General features: G+C 41.3%; 1 long non-coding RNA gene across 1 annotated transcript in view; it reads left to right on the top strand.

Moving 5' to 3' along the window:
- Positions 1–12386, top strand: part of LOC149994730 (uncharacterized) — a 118757-nt gene that overhangs the window by 66585 nt on the left and 39786 nt on the right. The gene's annotated exons all lie outside the window — the stretch shown is intronic.

Here is a 12386-nt window from a genome sequence, read left to right as displayed (position 1 = left end):
TAGCAATCACTCCTCATTCCCACCCCTCCTCCACATCTCTTCCCTCCAATGCCCTGGAAACTACAGTATTCCCTCACTTATCGCGGGTATTATGTTCTAGATGCCCCAGCGATAGGTGAAAATCCGTGAAGTAGGAACCTTACACTTATTTTAGTATTTATATATATTTTAAGGCTTTATAAACCCTTCCCACACACTTACAAACCGTTCCCAGTCCCTTATTAACCTTTCCCTCTCCCTTATTAACCTTCTTCCACACTTTTATAAACACTACTTATGCTCCTAAACACATTCTACACTCTTAAACCTACATAACTTTAACAACATATGTATACAGTACCACAAAATCCCGCAATATAGCAAAAAATCCACGATAAATAATTTAATATAATATTTTTTAAAATCCCGTGATACAGTGAGGCTGCGATAAGTGAACCGTGATATAGAGAGGGACTACTGTACTAATTTGTGTTTTATCTCTGAATTTGCCTCTTCTGGATATTTCATAAAAATGAAATCATATAATATGTGGTCTTTGTGTCTGGCTTCAAGAGTCATCCATGTTGTATCATGTATCAGTACTTCTTTTCTTTTTATTGACAAATAATATTCCATTGTACACCCCATTTTGTTTATTCATTCATCAGTTATGGACATTCAGTTGTTTCCACTTTTTGGCTACTACAAGGAATGCTTCTTAAGAACATTTGTGTACAAGTTCTTGTGTGGACATATGTTTTCATTTCTCTTGCAGATATATATATATATACACACACACATACCTGGGAGTGGAATTGCTGGGTCATATGGAGGCCTTAGGATCCTTAAGAACAGAGTTGCTTTAGATAATAAGCTTACAAACACATGAAGCACTAGCAACTCTTGCTCTTTCATTTAGTTATGGGTAAGTTCTACAGCTGTCTTTGAAGAATTGACGTGAGTGAACTTTTTGTCTCATATAAAGTTGCCAACAAATGTGCAAAGTCTGATTCTCCTGTGTAGGATGATAAAAGCCCTTCTTGGGCTTTAAATGGAAGTGGGAGGATTTAGTGTCTGTCCCTGTTCCCACTCCATCTTCATCCTTCCCCTGGGCTAAAGGGGTGGCTGTCAGAGTTACCCAGGAAAGTCTTTCAATTGGGGGAGCTGGCCTGTTAGCTGATTTTAGCCATAATTAAATCACTCTTTCCATCTCTGCATTTATGGTAAGAATTTACTTTTTCTTTCCTCTTTGGTTCTTCTTTCTTCTTCTCCACACATCTCTGCTACCATATATACTTTTTTGTTCCCCGTTCTTCCCTTTCTCCTCAAACTCCTGGTCATATCAACCTGTTCCTGGTTCCTGTGTAAGTTAAGACAACAAAGTTATGAGACTCATGTGAATTATAGGATTTCTTTATAACTATATGATATCCAGATAAATATAGGAACCTTAAAAGTAGTTGTCCTGGGAGGCTATACATATATTCCAAAAGTTCCATCATTAATAAAAATATTTTGGTTACTAATCATGTAAAGTTGTTCTCAAAAACCAGTCTGAAGATATAAAAGCAGTTTCACTTCCTTATAATCACAGTTTTTCAGGGAGACTGCTACTCTGTATGTATTTGCCTTTCTGCTCCCAGTTCCCCATTTTCTTTCTTGCTCTAGTTCAGGGTCAGGTAGGGCTTCAGGTAAGGAGCCCAGGGAGCAGTGGAGAGATACTGGTGTGTTTCACAAGGCTTTGACCTTAAATGAAGCATGCTTAAACTATCTTTTTAGTGCATTCTTGCTTGTGTCCCATTTGTGCTTTGTGATTCCCTCACTGACCTGGCTTTTTTTTCTTTTTTCCAAAAAAGAACTATCAAATCCTACGGCTGGGAACATAGTCTTGAATTGTCCTCCTCTTAGAAGAAACTTGGGAGAATAGGTAGGGAGAGGTACTTTAGAGGGCTCTGTTTCCTTCTGTTCCTGGGTAGCTAGTTAATCTTCTACCAGCAATTCCCACAGTTGGGGAGACAAGGGTCATGTTCCTCCCCACGTTGCTGCTCAGGGCAGAGGGCACTTTGTACAGGCTTGTGATTTGAGAGAGATCTGCATTTGACCTTCTTACTTCACCTTAGCGTTTGCAGTCATCTGTGGGTTTGTAGCTTCTCGGTTCTTAGTCTCCGGATCTTTATATTCTCTTCCTCTTGGAGTCTCTGCAGTGGTGAGCAAATGAGGATGTTCTTTAGTGTGGGAAAAGGAACCCTGAAGTTTGCAAAGCAAAAATTAACACAAAGCTGGGCTTCCGCCTACCATGCCTCCCTCTCCTCCCCAGCAGTTTGTGAAACCCAGTGAGATGTTGGCTGACTGTACATATATGTCTCCAGGGTTTCTTCAAAGATGAGGCTATGTTTTTCTGACTACCATCCTACCCGCTTTTCTCTTTTTCAGAGCATTCTACTTCTCACAAATAGGTATGAGGCCAATGGTCTAGAAATTCAGCTGCCATTCACCCTTTATTAATTGCAGAATAAATGAGGTAGAGGCTGTTTAGAGAATATAGCTGTGGGGAGAGAGAGAGAAAAGAAGCATTGGAACACCGGCCAGAGAAGGGACCAGAGGGCACTGTTCACGAGTAAGCAAGGGAGGACATGGAAGCAATGAAGGAAGCTAGAGGAAGCCAAAGAATTATAGGAAGTGAGAGTAAACCCACAGGGGAGTAAGGTAGTCCTTCCCCTGCTGCCTTAAAGAAGAGTTGCTTGATGAGTGCCTGTTATGAACATGGCCTTGCTGGGTCCTGGGGATGTAAGGATAAATTCGGCAGTCCCTGTTTTCTGAGTGTACAGTCTGACAAAAAGAAGATGAGCAAGAAGTAGAAACTAGATGAGATGTTCAAAATGTGTGGTATTGTGGGTTGAAATACTGTTATGATTATTAATAGCTAACATTTATTGTTTACCCACCACCTTCTAAGCCTTTTACACATGAATTAACTCACTGGCTCCTGACAGCCCTGTGATATGTGTGTTGTTATAATCTCCATTTTATAGGAAAGAAATCTGAGGCACAGAGACATTAACCAATAGCTCCTCTGAAGTCACCTAGCAGGCACTCAGGAGCAGGAACTCCAGTGTAGGTGGTCTGGCTCTAGAATATGCTCTTAAGTAGCATGGCCTCTAGTAAGTCCCCCGGAGTGTGGGGAAGCTGTGCCGCACCACATGACTCCTTTGTGCTGCATGTCGGCCCTTTGCCTGGGGTACTCTTTCTTAAAGACTCTGGTCAGGGAGCTGACTTGCTCTTCTTGTCCCTGGATACTCACTGTTCTTGGAGCTTTACTAGGGTAACCTAACCTATACATATTGCCTAGCACAGACTAACTTTTATTTAGAATTCATAACTTTGCTTCGATTAACCTGTAAACATGTTAGGTAGGATAGATAGTAAACCAAGGCAGGGAGGAGGAGGGAGACATGTCTTGCCCACTAACTCTGCAGTCCTAGCCTGGTCCGATAAGGTTGCCAGGTGTTCTGAATATCACAAGAAACACCAATGACTGCACAGGAGGAGGGAGCCCTTGAAGTTGTGTATGTGCTGTTTCCACTCTCTGGGAAACAAAGCCTTTGAAACTGTATTCATCCCAAGGTCTAGAAGGGGGAAGAGGAAGGAGTCCCCAGTGCCCAGAGAAAAAGCCCATAAGTAACTTTGGGTAACTGCCTCAACTTTAATTAACTGTTTCCTGTTATGTTATCTGTTTTACAAGATGAGCAAATGCGGTCTGGAGCAAGATAAGGATTCTGGGTTAACAACCCACCACAAATGCCTAACTTTAGGTGGTCATGTCTCCCACCGCCCCAGGGGAAACTGGTACCACCTTTACACACCAGTCATTATGTAACTCCCTCATTCCATCCCACCAACTATTTAAGTCCTCAAGACAAAGGAAGGACCTGATGCCTTGCCACCCTTGCCTTGCCTTTACCTATGTCTTTCTCCCCCACCTCAGCAAGGCCCTTTCTTTTCCATGATAACGTATCACTAATAACTTTGCTTGCATACTAATGGACTTGCTGATCTTTAATTCTTTACTGTGTTGGCAAGAAGAACTAGGTTTTTCCTGCAACAAAATCACGAGGTTTTATAAGGTTTGTGTAACCATGTCTTGTAATTTGCTAAGAGTTTAACAGAAAGCCTGAGACTTAATTAGCTAAACTTCTTTCCATACATACATTATCCCTGACATGGATAATTGCCAGAGCTGTGTTTCAAGAACAAGCCCAGGACAGGTTGGGTGGCCAGGGGTTACAGTGTAGGGGGCTAATTTAGCTGAAACCACCAGAGACTGGCCAAAGCAACTTGGAGGACCCTCCTCATGAACTTTCTCATTATATCCTGATTGTCATACTAAGATCTGCTAGATGGAGGAGATTTTCCTCTATTTTTGAACACGCAGTGTATGTATGGCCATGTGTTGTATTATGGGCTGAGATACTGCTACCATTACTAATGGCTAACATTTATTGCCAGAGCTGTTTTTCAGGAACTGCACATCCCCACTTATACCTGTAATGATGAAGCTCACTTTAATGTTTATGCATGGTTTCCCTGAATAAAGATGAATTTGATCCTTTCCTGGGGACACAGGGCTTTGGGAAGTGACCCCCAACATGTCCTTGTTGGCCTGCAATAAAGTTCCTTCTCATAGAATCTTCTCAGAGTTGTCTTTTGGCTGGCCACTACTGAGTAATTGGACCTTGTTTGGTCTGGTGACACTAGCACTTTGTGTCTACTTTGTTTAACCACATAGTGTTCTATTTGTTAGAATATCTGACTCTTTGTGCCATAACCTTCTGGAGAGCAAGGACTTTTTTTTCTGGAAAATTTCAAATAACTGCAAAGATAAAGCTAATAAAATAACGGAGCTCATCACATAGCTTCAGCAATTATTTAATGGCCAATCTTGTTTCATCTACACCCCCTCCCCTAAACTGGATTGTTCTGAAGCAAATCCCAGACATCAAATTATTTAGTCTCTTGATACAGGGGTGGGCAAAAGTAGGTTTACAGCTGCGAGTATACAAAACACAGTTTATTCTTGTATTATTATTATATTAATAATATTAATAATTATATTATTATTATTGTATTATTTTTCATATGACCAACTGTAAACCTACTTTTGCCCACTCCTGTATTTTAGTCGTATTACTAACATATATGGGCTTTTTAGAAAACAAAATCACAGAGGAGATCCAAGATGGCAGAGGAGTAACTAACTAACCTCCTCACAGGACCTATTTGTAATTACATCTAAATTGTAGAGAAATTATTTGGAATAACCCACTGAACAATAGCTGGAGAGAAGCCTTATAACCATGGAGAGACAGTAGAAACCACTTCACCACAACATGACTGGTACGGAATGTGGAGAAGATGTGAGAGGGCTGGCTGCGCTCCCACGGATGGCAGCTGAAGTGCTGGAGGGAAATTTTAGTAGCAGGCAGGTTCCCTCTGAGAGGTGTGGGGTCTACTAAACCCCAAGCTGGGCTCCCCAGCCTATAGCATCAAGCCAGAAAGGAACCCAGATAACATCCAGCTGTGAAAAGCGGCGGGGTTTCTGTCTACCAGGGAGAGATGGGAGTTCATAGAGAGCCTTTTAAGGGCTCAACACATAAAATTTTGTTTGCAGACACTTATCCTGGACTCCAGCAAAGGGGCGGCAGAGTCAACTAGAGATGCTTGAGGAGAGTCTGGGGATGGTGGCTTTGGGGAGAGAACAGAGGGAGAAGCCACCAGGTTCCTGTGCTGAGTCATTCCCTAAACTGTAGGAACCATCTTGCTCAGGCAGCACAGTCCCCTCCAAGTGGCATCAGCCTGAGGGGAAACAATAGCCTCGCTTGCAAGAATTACTTTGCCTGACTCCTGATTACAGATTGAATAGATTAACAACTGAAGGAGTTAGCCATAGACAGTGGATCACTGGTAGTCTAGAAAAGGCTGCCTATGGCCAGACTGGGACAACATGTGACATCAGCAAGGGTGGATTCAGAAAGAGGAGACAATGGTAAAAACCAGATACTACTGACATGAGTTTCACTGCGGTCTTTTTCATGATTTGCATTATTTTCTTCCCTGCATAGGTTTTAACATTCTTGTCCTTCAAGTTTGTGCATATTAAGTCACTAATTTTAATATTATAGTTTATTTCAAATCTCATATTTTGCTCCTCCCTTCTCTTATTCCATTTTACCTTTTTATTTCCCCTTCTTATTTTTGTTTTAAATGCTATTTTCTCTCTTGCTATGGCTTATTTCCGTTCCACACTCTTATTTCTCCTCTCTCCAGCCTCTCAAGACTATTTTTCTCATCATTAGTCATCTCACATTCTCTTTTCTGTTCTTAAAATACCCTTATTCTCTCTCCACCTTTATCAGTCTTTGCTCATTGGTTGTGGATATGGTGGTTGTTCTTGCATTGCTTCATTTTATTCCTAGTTCTTCACTCTTTGTATTTCAGATCTCAGATTTTACCATTCCCTGCTCCTACTCCATTTTGCCTTCCTCCTGCCTTTTCTGTTTTTCATTTAAATTTGAATTTTTCTCTATCTTAGCCTGGTTTTTATTCCTTACTCTTAGTATTCCTTCTCCCTCTATCATCTCAAAATCACTTCCCTTTCCTCTAGCCATTTCTTAAGCTATTCTTTCTTTCCTTTTCCCCTCTTATTCCCATCCCACCTATATTAATCTTTGCTCGTTGGTTGTTGATAGTGCTGTGGTGGGTCTTTTTCTCTAATTTGGTTCCTAGTTTTTTCTTTTCTTTTTCTTATTTTTGTTCTATCTCATTATCTGCTTAAACCTAATAATACACGCTTTCCTTCTCTTACTTCATCTGCCTTCTTCCCTCCCTTATTTATTTATGATGTAAAATTTTCTTTTCTCCTCTCATTGCCTTGTCCCTCTTCCCTACTCTTACTATACCCTCTCAAAATAATTTTTATTTCAGTTAGTCATCTCATATTTGTTTTTCTTTTCTTATAATAGTTTTAATCACTTTTGTACTTTTATTAATACCGGTTGATTTGCTGTTGATAGTGTGATTGTGGATGGGGGTTATTTTTATGGGTCTGGGTTTCTTTCCAGGGCTGTTTGGTTTTGTTCTGGAAGCACCTATACAACAGCATGTAAGATGTGGTGTGTGTCAAAGAATATGTATAAATGACCCATGGACATGGACAAAAGGGTGGGGAATGACTGTGGGAGAAAGGGTGGGCAGGGTTGGCGGAAGCGATGGGGGAAAAAGTGGGACAACTGTAATAGAAAAACAAACAAACAAAAATTTTTAGTGGGGGGAGATGAAAGCAAAGTAAATAAATGAGCCAGCAACCCCCACCCCCAAAAAACCCTTCACATGTAGGAAAGTGAACAGAATAAAATGTAAAGTATGGAAATGCAATTTTAGTGATTTTCCTTCACACTGTATATTTTTCTTCCTACCTGATCCCTCCAGAATTTGGCATTCTGAAGAAGTAAGTAATGACATAAGTTTTTTTGCATAAAATGAATAAGACCAATTGTTAATAGAGGTTTTGTTAATCAAGACTTTGACTGGAATGTCATGCCTAAAGAAGGCATGCTTGGGCTCTGGTTGTTACCAAAAAGCCACGAGGAACAGGGATTGACTTTTGAAGGTAATAAAAGCCCACAAGAAAAAAGGCCTGGTACCTTGGATGGTTGTGCGGTTCATGGCAATCTTTCCAGGAAAGGAATAAAGGTTGCTTTCCTGAAAGGTGGCTAGAAGGAACATTAAGGCACAATGGGAAACCTGAAGGACTTGGAAAAGACAGGTGTTTACAGGCAAGGCTGAATGGCAGGTGTGTGGCTCAGCTTCTGTGCCCTGAAGGGCATGCTGAAAGTCACCCTAAAGATTCCTTGTGTGAGTTCCAACAAAGCAGACTTAAAGATCATAAATGATCATTTGCTGCTCTTGTTGGGTTTATGCAAACAAACAGGATAAATTAAAACTGTACTTAATGCAGTTCGTTTAACGACAAGGAGGGTAATCTTAAGGAGAAAAATCATAATTCAAGGAAAATCACAATGCTCAGTGGTAAACTGTAAACTAGTGCAGCTAACTGTCTTTAAAGTTTATTTTCATTTAAAGTCTGTTTTCATTTGAAAGTTAAACTATGTCTGTGACATCATCATAGATGCTTAATTTACAGGCAAGAAGAATGTCAAATGCCTTGCAACTGGATGTCTTCCCAATAAGATAGTCTCGCAGATTTAGAAACTGGTTTGTGGGTTATGTTGTGTAAATTAATATATGTGTTGTGTTTTTATAGGGCATAAGCCTATGATCTCATTACCTGAGTGACTGTCTGTACCTATAGGCCTCACTTAATCCTGTCTGCATCGCTGCCTCCTGAGACTCAATGGTTTGGCTGAACTAAGTGGTTGGGTTGGTGAAGTATGGGGTGGTCTGTGGGCTTCACTTTAAAACTGGTTTCTCTTTTCTATCCTAATGGCTTGGACAGAGGCCTGAGGGGGGGAAATCCTAAAATATTCCCCTCAGCCCAAACTAAGTGTAGTGGGCAAAAGGGCTTTGGACAGGTGTGATGTGTCTTGCACACCTTCCTCCAAAGAAGCCTTTTTTTTTTTAAACCTAATGTGGGGCACTGAAAAACTGATCTCTGCCTTTTGTCATCTAGAGGTTATGGTTTTAATGATGCCTTTTAACCCTGTTGCCAAATCTGTTGCCCCAGAACACAACAAGGATTCCACCTTGTTAAACTGAGCATGCCGTTGTCTTGGGACAGCCAACTGACCTAGAGTCTGAAAGATTCTCCCTCGTGTAAAAAGGCCACCCTCACCTCCACAACCCTACTCTTATTAGAGATTTCTGGACCCAAAGGTAGGTAGGACGATGACCATGTCTAGTTTGAAGCAGCTAGGGGAGCATGAGACCTTCACCCATTGTCCTTTATAAGATTATAAAGGGTTTCAAGACTGAGTGGGCAGTATTGTTAAAGAGAGGCCCCCACAAATAAACAAACAAACAAACAAATAAATAAATAGATGTGGTGGGTGGAGTGACTCTCAGTCGACCAGCTGGAGGGAAGGACCCACCAAAGAATGACCCAACAACAACCAAAACACAATTACAACCAGAGAGCCCGTATAAATGGTATAAAGGGCACCCCAAGAGCATCAAGTTTAGGAAATCAAGAAGACTGGAATACTGAACCCCACAGGTCTCCTACCACAAAATGTCACACCACAAAGACAGGGAGTCAAAGCAGATCACTAGAAGAAGCAGATACAAACAAGAAAAGTTACCTAAAATGGGGAGACAAAGAAACATCCCCCAATTGAAAGGAAAGGAAAAATCTCCAGAAAGAGTGCTAAATGAAATAAGGCAATCAAACTATCAGACACTGAGTTCAAAATAATGGTTACAGGACTTCTGGCCAAGATGGAGGCCTAGACAGACACGCTGCATCTCCCTCTACAACTAAGAAGGAATACAACTACCTCAAAACTAGAGACAACCAGAAGTTCCAGAAAATCAAGCTTCATGGAAGTCCAACAAACAAAGATAGAGAGAAGAAATACTAATACAGACAGGGCCCCAACAGTTCTAGAACATCCACAGACCCACCCACTCTGGGAACCACAACCGGGGCAACAACTAGAGAGGTGCCAGCCCCATATGGAGTGGGAGAAGTGCCTGGAAAAGGGGTGAGTGCTGAGCAAGTGGCATTGTACCCTCTCAGACCCCCCCCCCACAGTGCCACAATATGGTGAAACAGGTCGCCCTGTACTGATGAATACCTAAGGTTCTGCCCCTTACAATGTAACAGGTGTGACAGTTCTACCTAAGACACAGAGGCAAACAAACAAGGAGCTGTCAGATGAGGAGAAAGAGAAGAGGGAATGGATCAAGGTTCCAGTGGGAGAACTAAGCGATGAGGAGAGAGCCAACCTCACAGACAAGAAGATAGACAACCTAACAGATGTAGAGTTCAAAACACTGGTGATAAAGATGCTCACAGGCTTGACAGATTTGCTCGACTACAGCAAATGCATGAGGGAAGAAGTGAGGGCTATGCTAAATGAAACAAAGGAAAATCCACACAAAACCAATGATGAAGGGAAGGAAACCAGGGTTCAAATCAATGATTTGGAACATAAGGAAGAAAAAAACAGTCAACCAGTACAGAATGAGGAAACAAGAATTGAAAAAAAATGAGGAGAGGCTTAGGAACCTCTGGGGCAACTTTAAACTTGCCAACATCCATACGATAGGGGTACCAGAGGGAGAAGAGAAAGAGAAATAAATTGAAAATTTACGTGTGGAAATAATGAAGAAAAACTCTCCAAATTTGGTGAAGGAAGTAGACATACAAGTCCGGGAAGCACAGAGAGTTCCAAACAATCTAGACCCAGAAATGACCACACCAAGACACACCATAATTAAAATGCCAAAGGTGGAAGATAAAGAGAGAATCTTAAAAGCAGCAAGAAAAAGCAGAGTTACCTACAAAGGGTTGCCTATAAGACTATCAGCTGATTTCTCAAAAGGAATTTTGCAGGCAAGAAGGGACTAGCAAGCAGTATTCAAGGTGTTGAAAAGCAAGGACTTACAACCAAGATTAGTCTGTCCAGCAAAGCTATCACTTAGAATGGAAGGGCAGATAAAGTGTTTCCCAGACAAGGTAAAGCTAAAGGAGTTCGTCATCACGAAGATATTATTATATGAAATGTCAAAGGGACTTACTTAAGAAAAAGAATATCAAAATTATGAACATTAAAATGACAACAAAACAAACTGACACCTATCAACAACTAAATCTAAAAACTAAAAGCAAAATCTAACTAAGCAAACCAGAATAGAAACACAATCATAAGTATGGGAATCATTTGGAGGGTTATCAGCTGGGAGGGGAAATGGGGAAATGGTGCAGGGATTAAGAAGCATAATTGGTTGGTACAAAATAGACAGGGAGAAGTTAAGAATAATATAGGAAAGGGTGAAGCCAAAGAACTTATATGCACAACCCATGGACATGAACTAAGGAGTGTGGGATTGCTGGAGGGAAGGGGGATACTGGGCAGAGGGGAGCAAAGGGGGAAAAATGGGACTATTGTAACAGCATAACCAATAAAATATATTTAAAAAATAATGGTTATAAATGTGCTCAACAAGCTCTGTGAGACCTACAAAGAACTCTAGGGAGGACACAAGGAACTTACTACAAACCTCATTGTTGGGGACCCCCAACCTGTAGAGATCTTCTGGTATCGCAGATGAAATGAGGACTTCCGAGGTAGCTTGCACTAGGGGAGAAAAGGCCAGCAAATGTCTGAGAGACAAATGCCTCAATTGCCTTCCTCCAGGGTCTTTTATTGAATGCAGTAAGCTTAAGGTCATATAGCATGCACGTAAAGCTCATCAATCAATGTTAAACAGTGCTGATTACAGAAAATAGATATTGTTCAGAGATAACAATTGAAGGAATGTTTCGGACTTCTGACCAGCAGAATCTACAGGATTGTGGATGAAGGGACTAAATGCACAGCGACTGCAAGAATCCTATGGAGAAGAGGGGACAGAACTGGCCACTTTGTAGAGGGGAAAGCACAGTTTGCCCCTGCCTTAACAGGATTTTATTAATTCTTTAGGTGGATCACATTCAAGAGAGTTGTGAATCATTGTGCCAATCATTGCCTTATATGATTGTTACTTTTATATAACAGAGAAAAGAATGTTACACATGCATAGATGATAAGGATAACTTGTCTAACTACATCCCGGTCTTAGAAATTGGCCCAAAATAGGCCCTAAGAAACTGCTTCAAGGTTACATGCTGAACATCTGTTGTTCTCAGCCCAGGATGAGAAAGTCCTTAAGCAGAAAGCAAGCTTTTAACTATTATAGAAATGCAGACCTGGTTCCCCTGGGAAAACTGGTGTGTGGAGTGGGTCCTGTGTGCCACCACACTCCGAGTGGTTTTCCAATCTGGGGCTGAGTTACATTTGCCACCACCAAGCACCCCGGCTTCCCATAAAGGAACATTGATATCTTCCTCAGGTCAGGGTGTGCTGGACACAAATATTTCAGATGGCCATAAAATAGGGAGGGTAAGTTCATTTTGAGTTAAAGTTAAAACCTCTTCTGGTGCAATAAAGCAATCAAGTAAGTTTAAAGAACAGGGTGAGCTTCAAAGGACATAAAGCATTTTCTCATGGCTCTATTCTCACTGGGGCCCACTGGCTATAGCATTGAGGAATGTATGCACCCAGCTTTCCCAGTTTTTCAGTCAGGTCTTACAGGCTTTGTTTCCTTTGCCTGGCCTGCACAGGGCTCCAAGTCTTGATACTTTCCCAGGGGGGAACCCCAACACTACATCAGCATGAGAAAGGACATAG

The sequence above is a fragment of the Furipterus horrens genome, unplaced genomic scaffold (genome assembly GCF_987537825.1).
Source record: "Furipterus horrens unplaced genomic scaffold, mFurHor1.1.pri manual_scaffold_13, whole genome shotgun sequence".
Taxonomy (NCBI): Eukaryota; Metazoa; Chordata; class Mammalia; order Chiroptera; family Furipteridae; genus Furipterus; species Furipterus horrens.
This window is presented reverse-complemented; position numbering and strand designations above follow the sequence as displayed.